Source organism: Mercenaria mercenaria, chromosome 17 (genome assembly GCF_021730395.1).
Source record: "Mercenaria mercenaria strain notata chromosome 17, MADL_Memer_1, whole genome shotgun sequence".
In the NCBI taxonomy this organism is placed as follows: Eukaryota; Metazoa; Mollusca; class Bivalvia; order Venerida; family Veneridae; genus Mercenaria; species Mercenaria mercenaria.
Window position 1 is genome coordinate 22,575,057 of NC_069377.1, and position 13,923 is coordinate 22,588,979.

General features: G+C 33.7%; 1 long non-coding RNA gene across 1 annotated transcript; it reads left to right on the top strand.

Moving 5' to 3' along the window:
* Positions 1 to 5,611: 5,611 nt before the first annotated feature.
* LOC123534491 (uncharacterized) lies at positions 5,612 to 6,800 on the top strand. The gene is made up of 2 exons (XR_008368239.1): positions 5,612 to 5,727; positions 6,280 to 6,800. It is a non-coding gene; the product is annotated as an uncharacterized LOC123534491 (long non-coding RNA).
* Positions 6,801 to 13,923: the final 7,123 nt, after the last annotated feature.

Consider the following 13,923-nt stretch of genomic DNA (forward strand, 5'->3'; position numbering starts at 1 on the left):
TAAGATAAAAAAACAACGTTTTTTTGCTAATTTCAATGATCGAATCGTGAAGAATGGAACTGATGTTGGTCCAACTGTACACTCGGACTTTTGGTAATTTTCACTGCATATATCAACTGAGCATTTGTGGGCCGATATCTTCAGCAAATATGCATGCCTATTAGACTTCGTTTGAAACGATGAAACTTATCATAACAGGTTTTTTTTAGTTTTGTGGGTTCCAGACGCCGTTCATTCATAAAATCTGATACCTCTGAGACAGCTTTGCAACACGAAAAGATGGGAATTATGCAAATATATCTGTGTTTTACGAAAATAGCCTTCAGTCTTTATTCAGATAAAATTTGATCTGTGTTCGTTATTTTTTGATATTTTTGTCTAAGGTCCGGAGCGACCTTAAAAGAAAAAAAAACGGAATTAAGACAGCTTCACGTGCAACACCCCTAATGTCCCTTGGTTTTCATTTCAGCGGATTTCTTTCATGGAAACATTTACAAAGACTACTTAATCCGAATAGACCAGAACAACGATGAATCCAAGTACGGGGAGACATGCTAGATATTCATGAAATTCTTATGGCTAGCAAGCACAATTTGAAGACTGACAAACGGTGTAATCATTATTTTTGTATTTGGAATTTGTATCTTCCAGTACTTGATTACAATTAAGACTTCACAAAATATTGAGAGAAAGTTAACGTTTTCTGCTATTATACAGTGATAATCATCATCTACAGAGTTGGTCACATATAACTAGTGTTCAGGTTTACTGAATTTTCACACTTTGTTAAGATACAATGTCGACGTAAAACATACATATAGTTTATTCCATTTTACAGTTACTGTGAATGTGCCTATCAGGTCATAACAAGAAGGTAAAGTTTTTGCTGTTGTTTGTCCGTATAGACCATTTTGTTTTAGTATAATAACACCAAGCTCGAAAAATCTAAGTATTTCAAATGGAAGTGGAAAAAAATATCGTAAATCAAATATAGCTTCAGCTGAGTGAATAATTTTACAACAGAATGAAGGCAAGTAATGCAGCCAGGGAGAGTCAGAGTTCATAGTTTTATGGACATAAAAGTATTGAATCTGTTGATATTTCCGAGGTTTTTATGCAGTCCAAACATCGTTGACCAGTGGGCGTATTTCGTTTCAACGTTATATTTCTATAACCCTAATTTATTATTGATATGCATTACACCCAAGTGGGATGTTTTAATTAACGTGAAATGGTGCTACATCGTTAAGTATTGTTATTACATGCTTAGGACGAAACCCTATAAATCAGTATTAATGGTCTTGTTGGTACTCTCGAAATAAATACCAAGCATGAGGAATATCCATTCCAGCAAAATTCACACATAGGGGCCAATTTTCAAAAGTGCTTTTAATTATATATTTGCATTGGTTTCAACGACTACTACGAAAATTGGGAAAAAAACTTCACGACTTCTCTCCATGTTTGGACATATACAACGTTAAGCTTTAAATCACATTTGCTGTAAATATGTCTTGCAGTATATTGGTTTTTTTGCAAGTCTGATATAAAATAACTTGTGCAGAAATGAGTTTATTGCATCAAAAACGCATTTCGAAAAAAAAATCTCTGAAGTTATTTCAACATCGGCCTACCTCCGTTTGCATATCAAGAAAAATCACTAACGATATGAACAAGAGGGGACAATAAAACACTAAAGAAATATATAAAACTAGAGAGACAGTCAACCTGGTTACAATTAAGGTTGTGCATTACAATGCATGTTAGATTAAGTAGATATGATATACGGTCATGTAAAGATATACTGGGAATGCCGGAAGATTTAATTGGATTCCGATATTGTTTACAATGTGGATCACTTTTTATTATGTTTCGATTAATTTGTTCATGAGTATTAGTATTTATCTATGAGAAGTGCAAGATTGTTTACGTTCTGTAAATTTATATTTACCAAAAGTAACTGCATATCACTTTAGGTAAAGTTATTGTTAATATCTGACTATATTCCATATTTTTTTCCTTTGAATAAAATATTCATACGTCTAAATTGGAATTGAGACAGTATGATGTTGGCCGCGCGAAGCAAAACGCAATCAATGACTACCTCCCAAGGATGTAAATATACCTCATTCATGATGTGAGTGTTCCAGAAATGCAGCACAGATACTGTATAATCCAACAAATAGTATTTTGGTGGTAATTTTTAGGCCGATAATCACATATATGTTGATATTTAGGTCAAACGCATTCAAGAGTCTTTAAAATGTCTTACGAGAAGGTATTTCTAAATCCGTTTTTTATGGGGATGTGGTTTACAAACTTCGTAAGATCTTGGGTCATGGTAATTTTCCAAATGTATTTGGCAAAATTATAAAACGTTTTATTAAAAGAGGTTACGACCCAACTGTTTTGAGACATACCGCATGTTTACCCGTTTACAGTTGGACACTACACTTCCCTCTTTGATTGTGTCTGATGGAAGAGGGGGAGGACTCTATGATAAGCAGTTTTTAAATCCTACCAGGACTGAACTGTTTTGATATCTGTCTTCTGGCCTGTTTCGTCGGGCCCTTAAGGGTGTTTCTCTTGTTGCTCTGTCTTCTGAGTACATACGTTTTTGGTTCTAAAGGTTTGCTTTTTATATATTTATACACGAGCATTTTTGTGTTTTACATGCCATGCCTTTTTGTTTCCATTACGTGTGTTAGAGATTCACCTGGAGGGGATTACTTTTATTTACACTGTCCCGTGTCTTTGGAACATGGTGGGGGTAAGAGTGAGGTTGGGTGCGCATCATAAACCGGTTTAAGCTCCCCAGTGGTGTTTTTGCCACTGACAGTTCCAAGGCGGTGCCCCACTGTGTTCCTTTGTTTGTTCGTTTTGTCCTAATGTGTCGGCTTTTTGTGTGTGCGCGCGTGTATGTGTACTGTGGGTTTCGTTTTGGGGAGGCTGCGTTTTTGGTACGTGGCAATCCTTGTTTGATATTTGTCTTTGTTTTTTACATATATTGTTTTATGTTTTTCATTCAAAGACAAGTTTAATTTATGTTTATGTAGTATAGTTTTGAGCTCTACACTAATGAAAATGAAGGTATTAAATTTTCTTTAAAATAAGCCACAGGATTAACCTATAACACACTTCCTTTACCATAGAGGAAACACTCTTCTGTGATCCTAAAACAGTCTTAATTAAGTTCTTAATTTTATCCAGACTTTTACGTAACTCAGTGCCGTTTTATATCTGTTGGCAGTATAAAAGTGCTGTATTACTATAGTTATTTAAAAATATATTTGGAAGACACAGATATGTGGCAATATGTCAGATATTTTATAGGCCTTAAGGTTATATGAAATATGTGATATGACAGCCTGTTTGATTTCTATTTTTGTCTACAAATCTCTTTTACGGTCAATCTGTTGGGAGTAAAACAATAAGCGTTGGTGGACCATTAACAAATTACTTCTACAGGAGGAAACTTCTCTAGTGAACTGCGCCAACAAGTAATCACACTCAGCACATCTAGAATATACGTATCTCAGAAAGTCATTATTTTTTATTCATATTCATACTTGTTTGTTTGTTTGATTTACCACCATTTTCGAAAAGTTTTAATAGTTGTAAAGGGTTGCTATTTTAATAATTCATAATTACACTTTAAACTTGGCATAATATATTAACAGTTAACAAAATAAATCATTCGACATAGATTTTTATATAAATATTATATTATTTTTAGTTTATCATTTACATAAATATGCTGGTAAATACACTTAATAGCAGTGGAATCAGAGGTATTCAGCTTTTTCCAGATACAACGGAACTTTTATCTGTCCTTTTCGCTGAGAGGATCGTATTATGTAAGATAGATGGCAGTTGAAACAGAACACCATTTTATTATGGTATGCCTAATATGTAAAGGAGAAAAACCGAAAACTGTCCATTCTTTCACATGATGGACAGTTTTTGGCTATTCTGTGACTTAAAACACGGTCCTCACGAAAAAATCAAGATTATCGTGATATTATATTATGTCTAATAGTGTCCTTTTTGAGGCAAAGACAATTCATTGATTTGTGTCTCTGTGCTAAATAAAAATACCAAGTTAAATGGAGTTTAAATTAGATTGCAAATACATATTTATCATAATTAAATTTTTTTTTTAAATACTAATATTATTCAGTGCTGATTCTTAGGAAAGTTTCAAACATATCTCGTTTTGTCATATTTGTGTCGCGCCATGAGATTTTTGGCCCAAATGCGGCGTTACGTCATTCGAGAAAAACCCGATTAAAGTTACGTCACAAAAATGAGTGGAGTTCAACACGTTTTCGCGTCAATTAATGCATTTTATCAATTAACACTATATTATTGGGACGATAAATGAATGAAGAGACAAACGTCATTTACCAAGCAGGTATTGTAACAGTTCCGTGTTTTGACATTTCGTTTCATTATCAAATAATTGACAATTTATCGCCCTTTGTATCAACACGCCATTTGTAAACATGAAAGGTCGTGTGAAAGGAAATTTTTAACCAGTAATTTGACGATTGATTTAAAAGGGATAATGAAATGCCATTGAGCGATTTACTGGTAAGTAGTAATATTTACACAATATGTAGAGTTTTAAAATATTTATTAAATCCATATTGACCGTTTTGTCCTTCGAAAATATCCCGGAATTGTCATCTGGGCTTTAATTTTAGCTAAAAATATTCAGTTCAGAGATGTTTATTTGCTGTTACGGATCTCTGATGGTAATGGGAAATAATCAGAAAATTAAAACAGCGTCAGTTAAATTATGTCAGCCAGAACACCCGCAGTTTTTCAAAAAAGGAAATCACCCCCTCCCGGAAACATTTTACCCCCCTTTTCCATTCCACAACTGGGTTACCTCAACCCCCCCCCCTCCCCATCAACTTCCTCCAAATACCTCCCTTCTCTTTCCCACCCATTGTCATATGAAATACACCCTTCCTCAGCTTGAGAACTGCTTCCACACTACATTTATAAACTAAATACACCCCCTCTCTCCCCTCCTCCGTTCCTTTTAACTGTAAATTACCCCCCTCCTATGTCCTCCAAATAAGGGGGAGTGGAGGGGGGGGGGGGCATTCAGGAAGCTTACTTTTTTCCACAACAGTTTTCACTCTTATTTCTGATCAGTGTGTCAGTATGAAAGACCAGTATATCAAAAGTCACAGCCTTATCCATATTTATGTAGTGACTTACAGGAACAGTTGTCAGTTTAAATAAATTATTTCTTATTCATGTCAAACTCACTTCAATTAAAAAAGTATAAAGAATAGCTGTTTGTTTTTATTTTGTATAAAACAGATGCTCAATAGCTTTTCATGTAAGTTTGCATTCAGTTCACTTGGCCATGATTGTTGGATTCCTCACCACTACATAATGTTCTTTACAAGTTACAAACAACTTCTACACATTAAATGAATATTTTTTAAACTTTAAAGACATTTTGTTAATAAAGTCATGCTTTTGATTGAAACATATTACACTCATAGTATAAATCTTTGTGTTCTGTGTCCTGAGGTAACTAGCTAGGCCATCTTTATCTCACATTTCAGCTTTTTTTAAAGTATTTTTTAATTTTACATATCAACTATGATGAACTACTGAGAAACATCTGGCATATTGCTATGACCTTAAACAAAAAAAGGAATTCTCAAGGCATGCCTACATACCACATGTTGGAAGAGTTTGTGGGTTTGTAATTTTCTGCATTTTTGCAGTTTTTCTATTGTAAGAAAGATAAATACATCTTAAGAATATATACAAAAAATAAATTCCTCTTAGAATAAGTACAAGTAGATTTATCTAAGTTAAATAAATCTTAAAATATCATACACATAAATGACCTGATTGTATTAATAGCATTTTGAAAGAAATCATTACTAGTCTAATAGATTCATTCAACAAACATATCTAGCATAAAAAGAGGAGAGGGGAAATATGCATAATGATTGAATATCATCATACATGTATTTTCCTAAGAAACTGTTGCAGTATTTGAGTATTCATTTAGTTAGACTAATGAATTAATTCTTTTAAGTGTATGTCTACTGGTATGTCAGAAGATTAGCTAGTTTTTTGTATTCTTGAAAATTATGAGATTGATGGATGGATGGGTACTTAGTAGTCATGCTTTTATGTAGATTACACAAAAAGACACTTTTATTTAAAAAAAATGCTTCACAGTATTCTATTCTGTAACTTTCTACTTAAAGGTACTAATACTAATGTATTTTTGTTTTGCAGAATGGCTGAAGGAAGAAAGAATTTCCAGCCAGAAAAATAAAATTCTTTATGAATTTGTGAATGGAAATGAAACCCAAGGAACTAATATATTTGCTTACCATCCAGTTGAAAGTATGCCAATGGAATAAAGTGCAACTGTCAAAGAAGTGCACAAAATAAGGTCATGTTTTCTGCAAAAGTTCACCAAGCTGATTCAAACTACAAATGGGAGTCAAGAAAAAAGTAAAACTAACTGAACTGCCACAGTTCAACTGTGAGAAATGTTTGGTAAAAGTATGTTTTGTTGTCAGAACAGCAGTGAAGTGGTTAGAGTAAAACTGTCTTCATTGTTTAAGCAATACAGATTTTTTTTAAAAAACATACTCCATGCATAATATATCTTGAGTGCTCTTTTTTTATTTAAATAATCATACAGTTTCAAGAAATTTGACAATAAATGCTATCTTTAATTTTATAAGAAAATAGTGCATTGTTGCCATGGTATTAAACATTAATCTGACTATAAATTATTGTAAAACATCTTTCATGTTTATATGTTCTATTTGTTAAAAAAAATAATGTAAGGTCATATTCTTTTCTAAGTAGTAACTGCATCAACAAAACATTAAGTTATCTTTGAATCTGCCTTAAACTAGCAAGAGTTGTGTCGTGTGTATCAGAAAATTATGTATATCCCAAACAGTGTCACATCAATTTACATGAAATGAGGTTTTCTTACTTTTGAATATGAAATTAGACAGCTTTCAATGTATATATTATTTCAAAAACACTTTAACATATTCAATTATTTCAAGAACTTGATAGTGGTAATTTTGTAGTAGAAAGGTGAAATTGCACATATCTGGATAGGACTGCAACAAATATCTGTTAAGGTAAAAATTTAACTAATTTTACACGAATACTGGATGCGAAAGATAGCTCTGCAGCATTTGAAAAAGAAAGGAGAATTATGTTTTTTTAGCTCGACTAAACAAAGAATAGGTGGTGGAACTCCAGTTTGTTTAATTCTGCATATTGTTTTCTCGTTTAGGGCACAGCCATTATTTTATCTGGAGACCATACGCCGCTTTTCATGGGACTGCACTCTGTTCATCATTGAAGGTTCCTTGTGCACCACCTGCTCAACCCGGGGCAAGAGGGCGCGAACGGTAGCTTGCACTTCCACTACCGCCCATGAACAGGCACAATCAAACTGAGCCTGCAACATTTTCGTTTATGTCGTGTTGGGCGACCTGTGGTTTTCCACTTTTTATTTCATCCACGCGTCGGTGTCAGCGTCGGCGTCCCGCTTTGTTTAAGTCTCTTTATGTAGGCTGGTGTCTCAGTAACCCCTTGTGGGAATAGATTGAAACTTCACACACTTATTCACTGTGGTAAATTGACTTACACTGCAAAGGGTCCATAACTCTTTTTTGTTTTTGTTAAAAATTATGCCCCTTTTTCGACTTTAAATTTTTTGATTAAGGTTTTATATGTAAGCTGATATTTCAGTACCTGCTAATTGAAATGGATTGAAGCGTTACACACTTGTTCACTATGATAATCTGACACCAGGTTCCATAACTCTACTTTGCATTTTATGTTGCCTATTTTCATCTATTTTCGACTGAAAATGCCATACCAGGTGCACATCTGCGATTCTTTTCTATTGCGATTTAGGAGTACACAAAGAGGACTTTACTAGTTTCTAACGGTTGAAGATTTAAACTAACATTCTTGAATTACTTTTGGCACCTTGTTTGATTTTCATTTGACTGATAATTTGTTTGGCGATTTGGATTAAAGTCATACGTTCCCCTTCAGGGTTTATTTTTATTGCAGCTACAAGTTCTGTTAAACGTTGCAGTTTATATTTCGAAACTTTCGAATTTCATACGTCGATGTACTCACACCTCTCAACGTACAAGGTTGTTACTATACCTGTCCATTATTAACCTGTATCTGTCCATTCTTAAAGTATTCATTGTTTTAAGATTGGACAGTTACAGGTTAATAATGGACAAGTATAGTAAAATAATCGTGTGTATAGAATGGTATCGTTACAATAACCTATATAATGGACAAATTAAACTAACAAAGGATAACATCACAACCTTGTTTTAAACGATGATATAAGACTGCAGTATTTGCCTGCAGAATATTACTTAAATCCAACTTTACATAAATTTGATATTCTTATGAGCACAAGGTCTGAGATATTGTTAAATAATTTGGCAATATTCATATACCATGCTTTCACAAAACGAAAAGCAAACTTGTAATAGATATAATAATTTTTGCTGATGCTATTTTTGTTTTGTTTGTTTGTTTTGGGTTTAACGCCGTTTTCAACAGTATTTCAGTCATGTAACGGCGGGCAGTTAACCTAGCTATTTTTGTTAATGATGCTTAATGATACACATATAGCACCTGATCTGAACCAATGATAACTTTATGAATGTATATTTTGTATTAGGTATAGCTTTCATGATTACATGTACAAGATATTAAATTGTACATTTTATATACAAGATAATGTAATAAAAAAGTTGACATATTCTTAAGAATACCATATATAAATGTATGTATTACATGGATACAATAAATTTGATCTTATCTAAAATAAGTTCTAAAGGTTACATCTTTAGTTTTCGTTTCGATAAAGATGACCGTTTTTGAAAATTAATGGAGACTGAAAAAAAGAATTACTCTAAGAATATTTTTTTAGATTTGAAATGTCATAGGCTCTAAAAATATTTATGCAATAATTTATAAAATTGTTATGACAACAGTTATAGGTTTACGTCTTGTATATTTTCCTTTGTTATAAATGTTTACTATTGCTGAAATAATTTTCATATTAAACACTGAATAACAAGTCTAGTAATAAAAACAGTTAATTTAGCATATATTTAATACATTATTTTTCCTTGTGTGGAATAAGTAAAAATATTCAGATACTATTTCTGTTACATTTAAACACATAATAAAGAATTAGGCTTATATCTGAATGCCATAAGTTTATATTTAATGTTTTGGAAAGATTCATACATCTTTGTTAATATGTGTAGATATTATACATGTGTATAAGTAATAATATATATATTATCTATCTTTAGTATACCTGTACATTTGTCTAAAATGTCTTTCTGTACTGCATTATAGTGTTATGGGCCGGTGACCAGTATCAAATAAACATTTTGTCATCATTGTCATTTAGTTGTAATGATCAAAAGGTGATGAATGGAAATAATGTTGATCTCACTTATAGCTGTCATATTTTATCATTTTATTGGATGCTGCATATCTGTAATAGTAACATTACATCAACATTCTTAGCTTTTTAGAAAAATATATACGTTACACAAAATCCAGTTTAACGTCATTCTTTGGTCATACTTTACTGACTCAAGCACACTTTACTTTACGTTCTCATGAATTTATCTTGGCTTCATTGTAGTACGTATTTCAATATATTTGTCTGCAATGCAGATAGCTTTGGCCAATTGGTGGGTTTAGTAGCAATCCTGTAAGTCCACTGACTACAGTTTTGCTACAAATTGAAAACTCGGTTGTAAAATGCTGTCATTACAGTATTCCTTTTATGCATGAATAGAATATTTACTCTGTTTACATGCTTGACTCCGCGGCTGTAAGGGGCTTCTAGCGACAAAACCCAATTATTAAGTTATGTACAATAAATAAAAACAAAGAAACAGCCGCATACCAAAAACAAAAAAGACACTGATGTCAGTGAAGGTCAGATGTTTTTTCACCGTCCGTTCACATCATTCAATCTACTGACGACACTTTTAAAATGGAAAGGATTTTTTCCTTTTGTGATCGAGAGTTTATAGCTGGTGTACTGAAATATGCCAAGAAATTACCTTCGGGAATCTGCTCGTTGAAGGTAGCATTCACACGCAATCTTCTTGGCATTATCATCATTCTGCAATTATATATGTTAGTGTATTAATTCTTAAAGGGGTTATGCGTTGTGTTGATCTTGCTGGGGTTCTGAGAAGGACATTTTGTTTAGTTTTGCAAAACAACGTGCCACTGCAACTAGGCAGAAAAATAGAACGACTATGCAATGGAATCAGTACAAACAATACTGATCGTACTTTTGTCATTCCGTTTTCCTTCCTTTATAAAATCTGGCTTATACAATGTGATTGTTTCAATTTCGGTCCCAAGGTCACAATGAAACCAAATGCAAAGGAGAGTATACTTTTCTAAAATGCAGCCAAAATGGTAATAAGCGTAACCATGACACATGCACTTGTGAAACGTGTTGTGTGAGTTGTGGCGAGCAGCACTAAGCCAAGTCTAGTGGCTGTAAGTCATAAATATGTTCGACATGCCAACTTTAAATTACTACTGTTGAGATAAGTGTTCTGTATATAGGTTCATTCACTTAACACGCTAAAGAAACAAGGAGGCTTTTGGAATTAGAAGGTCTTTAGTATTATCTCGTTAGCCTTGATTTAACATTACTAAAATTTCTAAAAGTCCTAAGTTCTAAAAGGAGGAATAACCCATAAGGGTACCGGTAGCGAATAATGTATAATGAGCGTAAAATCAATCAAACTAGAGAATCATTCGATATACCAGCAATTGATTTAGACGCATCTAGGATTCATCAAAAATTTATACCAGTAACTTGATACGAAGCTATTGCTGCTACTCTCGGGGACTTATAATTATGCCAAGTTGTCTAAATACACATCTGCGCAAAAAACTACAGACTAGAATACAAATTACCAAAATTGTTTTATCTCCATGCGTTACCTTGACATTGAGCTAGAGCTCTTGGTCTTACGTTTGACAAATCAGTTTGATTTGGTGACCGTTTGTGTGAAAAAACTTGAAAAAGGACCTACTATCTTTGACCTCTACGTGTGACCTTGACCTTTGAGATACGGCCCTGAGCCTTGCACGCGACACGTCATCTTATTGTACCAAGAAAAATTGAAATCTCTGAAATACGGTCGTCATGGTTAATGTATTCTTCTGTTTGGAACATTATTATCTTTATCTAAACGAAACCACGATATTCATTGTTTTGCGTTTTTCATGCTGCTATTACATAATACATGCACTTGACTTCGTGGCGGATTTGTTACTCTCGCTGAATTCAAACCAGTTGCCTCTCAGCGCTTTGGTTCGAAACCCCACTTGGGGAATAGAATTCGTTCATTTGAGGAAACCATCCAGGAAGGACTATGATTCTATTCAAATGTCCGCCCGTGATTAAATATTGCCAGAAGGGGTACCTGGGTCTTCATCCACTATCAAACGCTGGAAAGTAGCCATATGAGCTACTATTGACGTTAAACCAAAACATTCAATAAGATATAAAGATTATGATATAACAGGGTCTCAATCTTAGAAGTTGTATTCTGCTCGAGTGGATTTTGCTAGATCGGATCTCACGAGGCGCACACATTCAAGCAGTCATGAATGAACACTTGTTTTGTTGGAAAGTTTCGAATCAAGACTTGCAGCCTGTATATTATTCGTTCGTGCATTGAGCCAGAAGCTAATATGCAACACGTATTTTCAAGATTAAAACGGTTGCTCAAAATATCTTAAATTATTCCATACAGAAGATAAACATTTCTTATTCAGTAGTAGATACTTGTGTACAATAATTTCGTTATAAAAAGAGTCTAGACAATTCCGTATCAAGTATATTTGCTTTGTTCCTATACACAAACCTATAAGCCGAGATTTAGATATATTCCATGATAGTTATCATTTGCAACCGTCTTTATAGCAATATAAGCAGAATGGTTTCCCTGTGTCTGCGTTTGACGCCTTTCATCAAAACCTTCACAGTATCCTTAGACATCTGGAAAAGTACCAGGACCAATGTCCATTCATAAAAGCCGTGAAGAGGAATGCCTGTTATGTTAATATTGACATCAGTTTTCAAGTATGGATGTTTTTTGTCTCAGTTACTTTGGAAAACCATACACATATCGAGAAGTGTATAATTTAATGGCAACGTCAATATTTATGGATTTATCGTACGTTGGCTTGGTAACGTGACAATATAATGGAGTGTCTCTTGAAAGGTTTATCATTGTGTCGACGTAGCCCAGTCGGCAATTATTTGTTAGGGTTCGTAATGCCGTCTGGCCGTATAGATAACTGCAAATAAGTAAATATCCTAGATATTTATTATCATATATATTATGACGTATAATGTAACTATATAATCCAATGTCAAGATATCAAGTGCCATCAAAAAATATATAAAATATAATACATAAGGTTAAAATACATGTATATATGGTAATGACGTAACAAATCTAGGCTTTGTGTACAGATTCCAGGTAAACAGGTAAGTATATGAAAAATAGCTTATGTTTGAGCCATATTACTAACATAAACTCTGAAATGATACTTTATGGTTAACAGAATGTAACAAAAGTATAACTAACCTGCAAATAAGTAAATATCCTAGATATTTATTATCATATATATTATGACGTATAATGTAACTATATAATCCAATGTCAAGATATCAAGTGCAATGGAGCATCGCACAACATACCCGAACATCGGAGATTTAGTTACGGGTGACAGGTTAGTAACTGTTAGTACAGGTAGAAGTAGAAGTAAGTAAATAGGGCAATAACGGGACTTTTGGTCAAGATCAAGAATGAATAACAGGTAGTACATCTGATACTTAGATTTCATATTTTATTCAATAGATTCAAATACAACGTGACAACAATTACAAGGCCAAAAGAAATAAAACGCGTTTCGCGTCCTATGACATACTTCCCCAGGTTCGTGAAAAGGCTCCTGACTTTTCTGTACATCTTCCTAGAGTATACGATAGAAATAAAAACACAATATACAAAAGATAACTACAAAGTAATAAAGTGTACACGCTGGCTGGGCTACAACTCTAAGTAAATGTGTACGTTACCAGAGGTAAGTATAAATATATTACATTTATTATTTATCGAAACCATCTAGCAATGTAATAAAGTAAGTGGCACAGAACCCTAAGGGTGGCAAGATACTACACTAAGGTATCCGGTACGTAAGTATTTAACTTACGCAGGTAAGTATTTCTACCATAGGTATATAAGGTAAGTAAGGTAAGTATACATAATGCTGTTACCAATATTATTACCTTTAACAGTGTCGAACATGACTCAACCCTAAACAAGGTTATCATAGATAAACTAGCTATGCTAAGGTTCGACAGTCTACAAACTAATACATACCGTACCTATACAATAAGGCAAACACATATTCACTCATACCTTTAAAATTAAATACATTAAAACAACAAAAGGCTGGTATCACTGAGGTCCGAAGTTGTTATGTCGGCTGACTATCATGTAGCTGTCATGTCTTCCAATCGCCTGTCGTCATCCATTTGGGCTTCTGTCTCTTCCTGGCTTGCCTGGATGGTTTCGAGAGTCCCACATCTCCTGGATTACGTCTCATAGGTATGACATATGGACGGGTGGAACTATCACTCCCATGATCTACACGATCGTTATCATCATTCTCTTGTAAGGAAACGTCATCTGGTGTCGATTCTTCTTTGGAATTTCTGTCATCATTAATTTCTTCACCAAGACTATCATGACGATCCTGGTCCGGCTGTTCTATGTCAGGCCCATCTGTGAGGGTCAT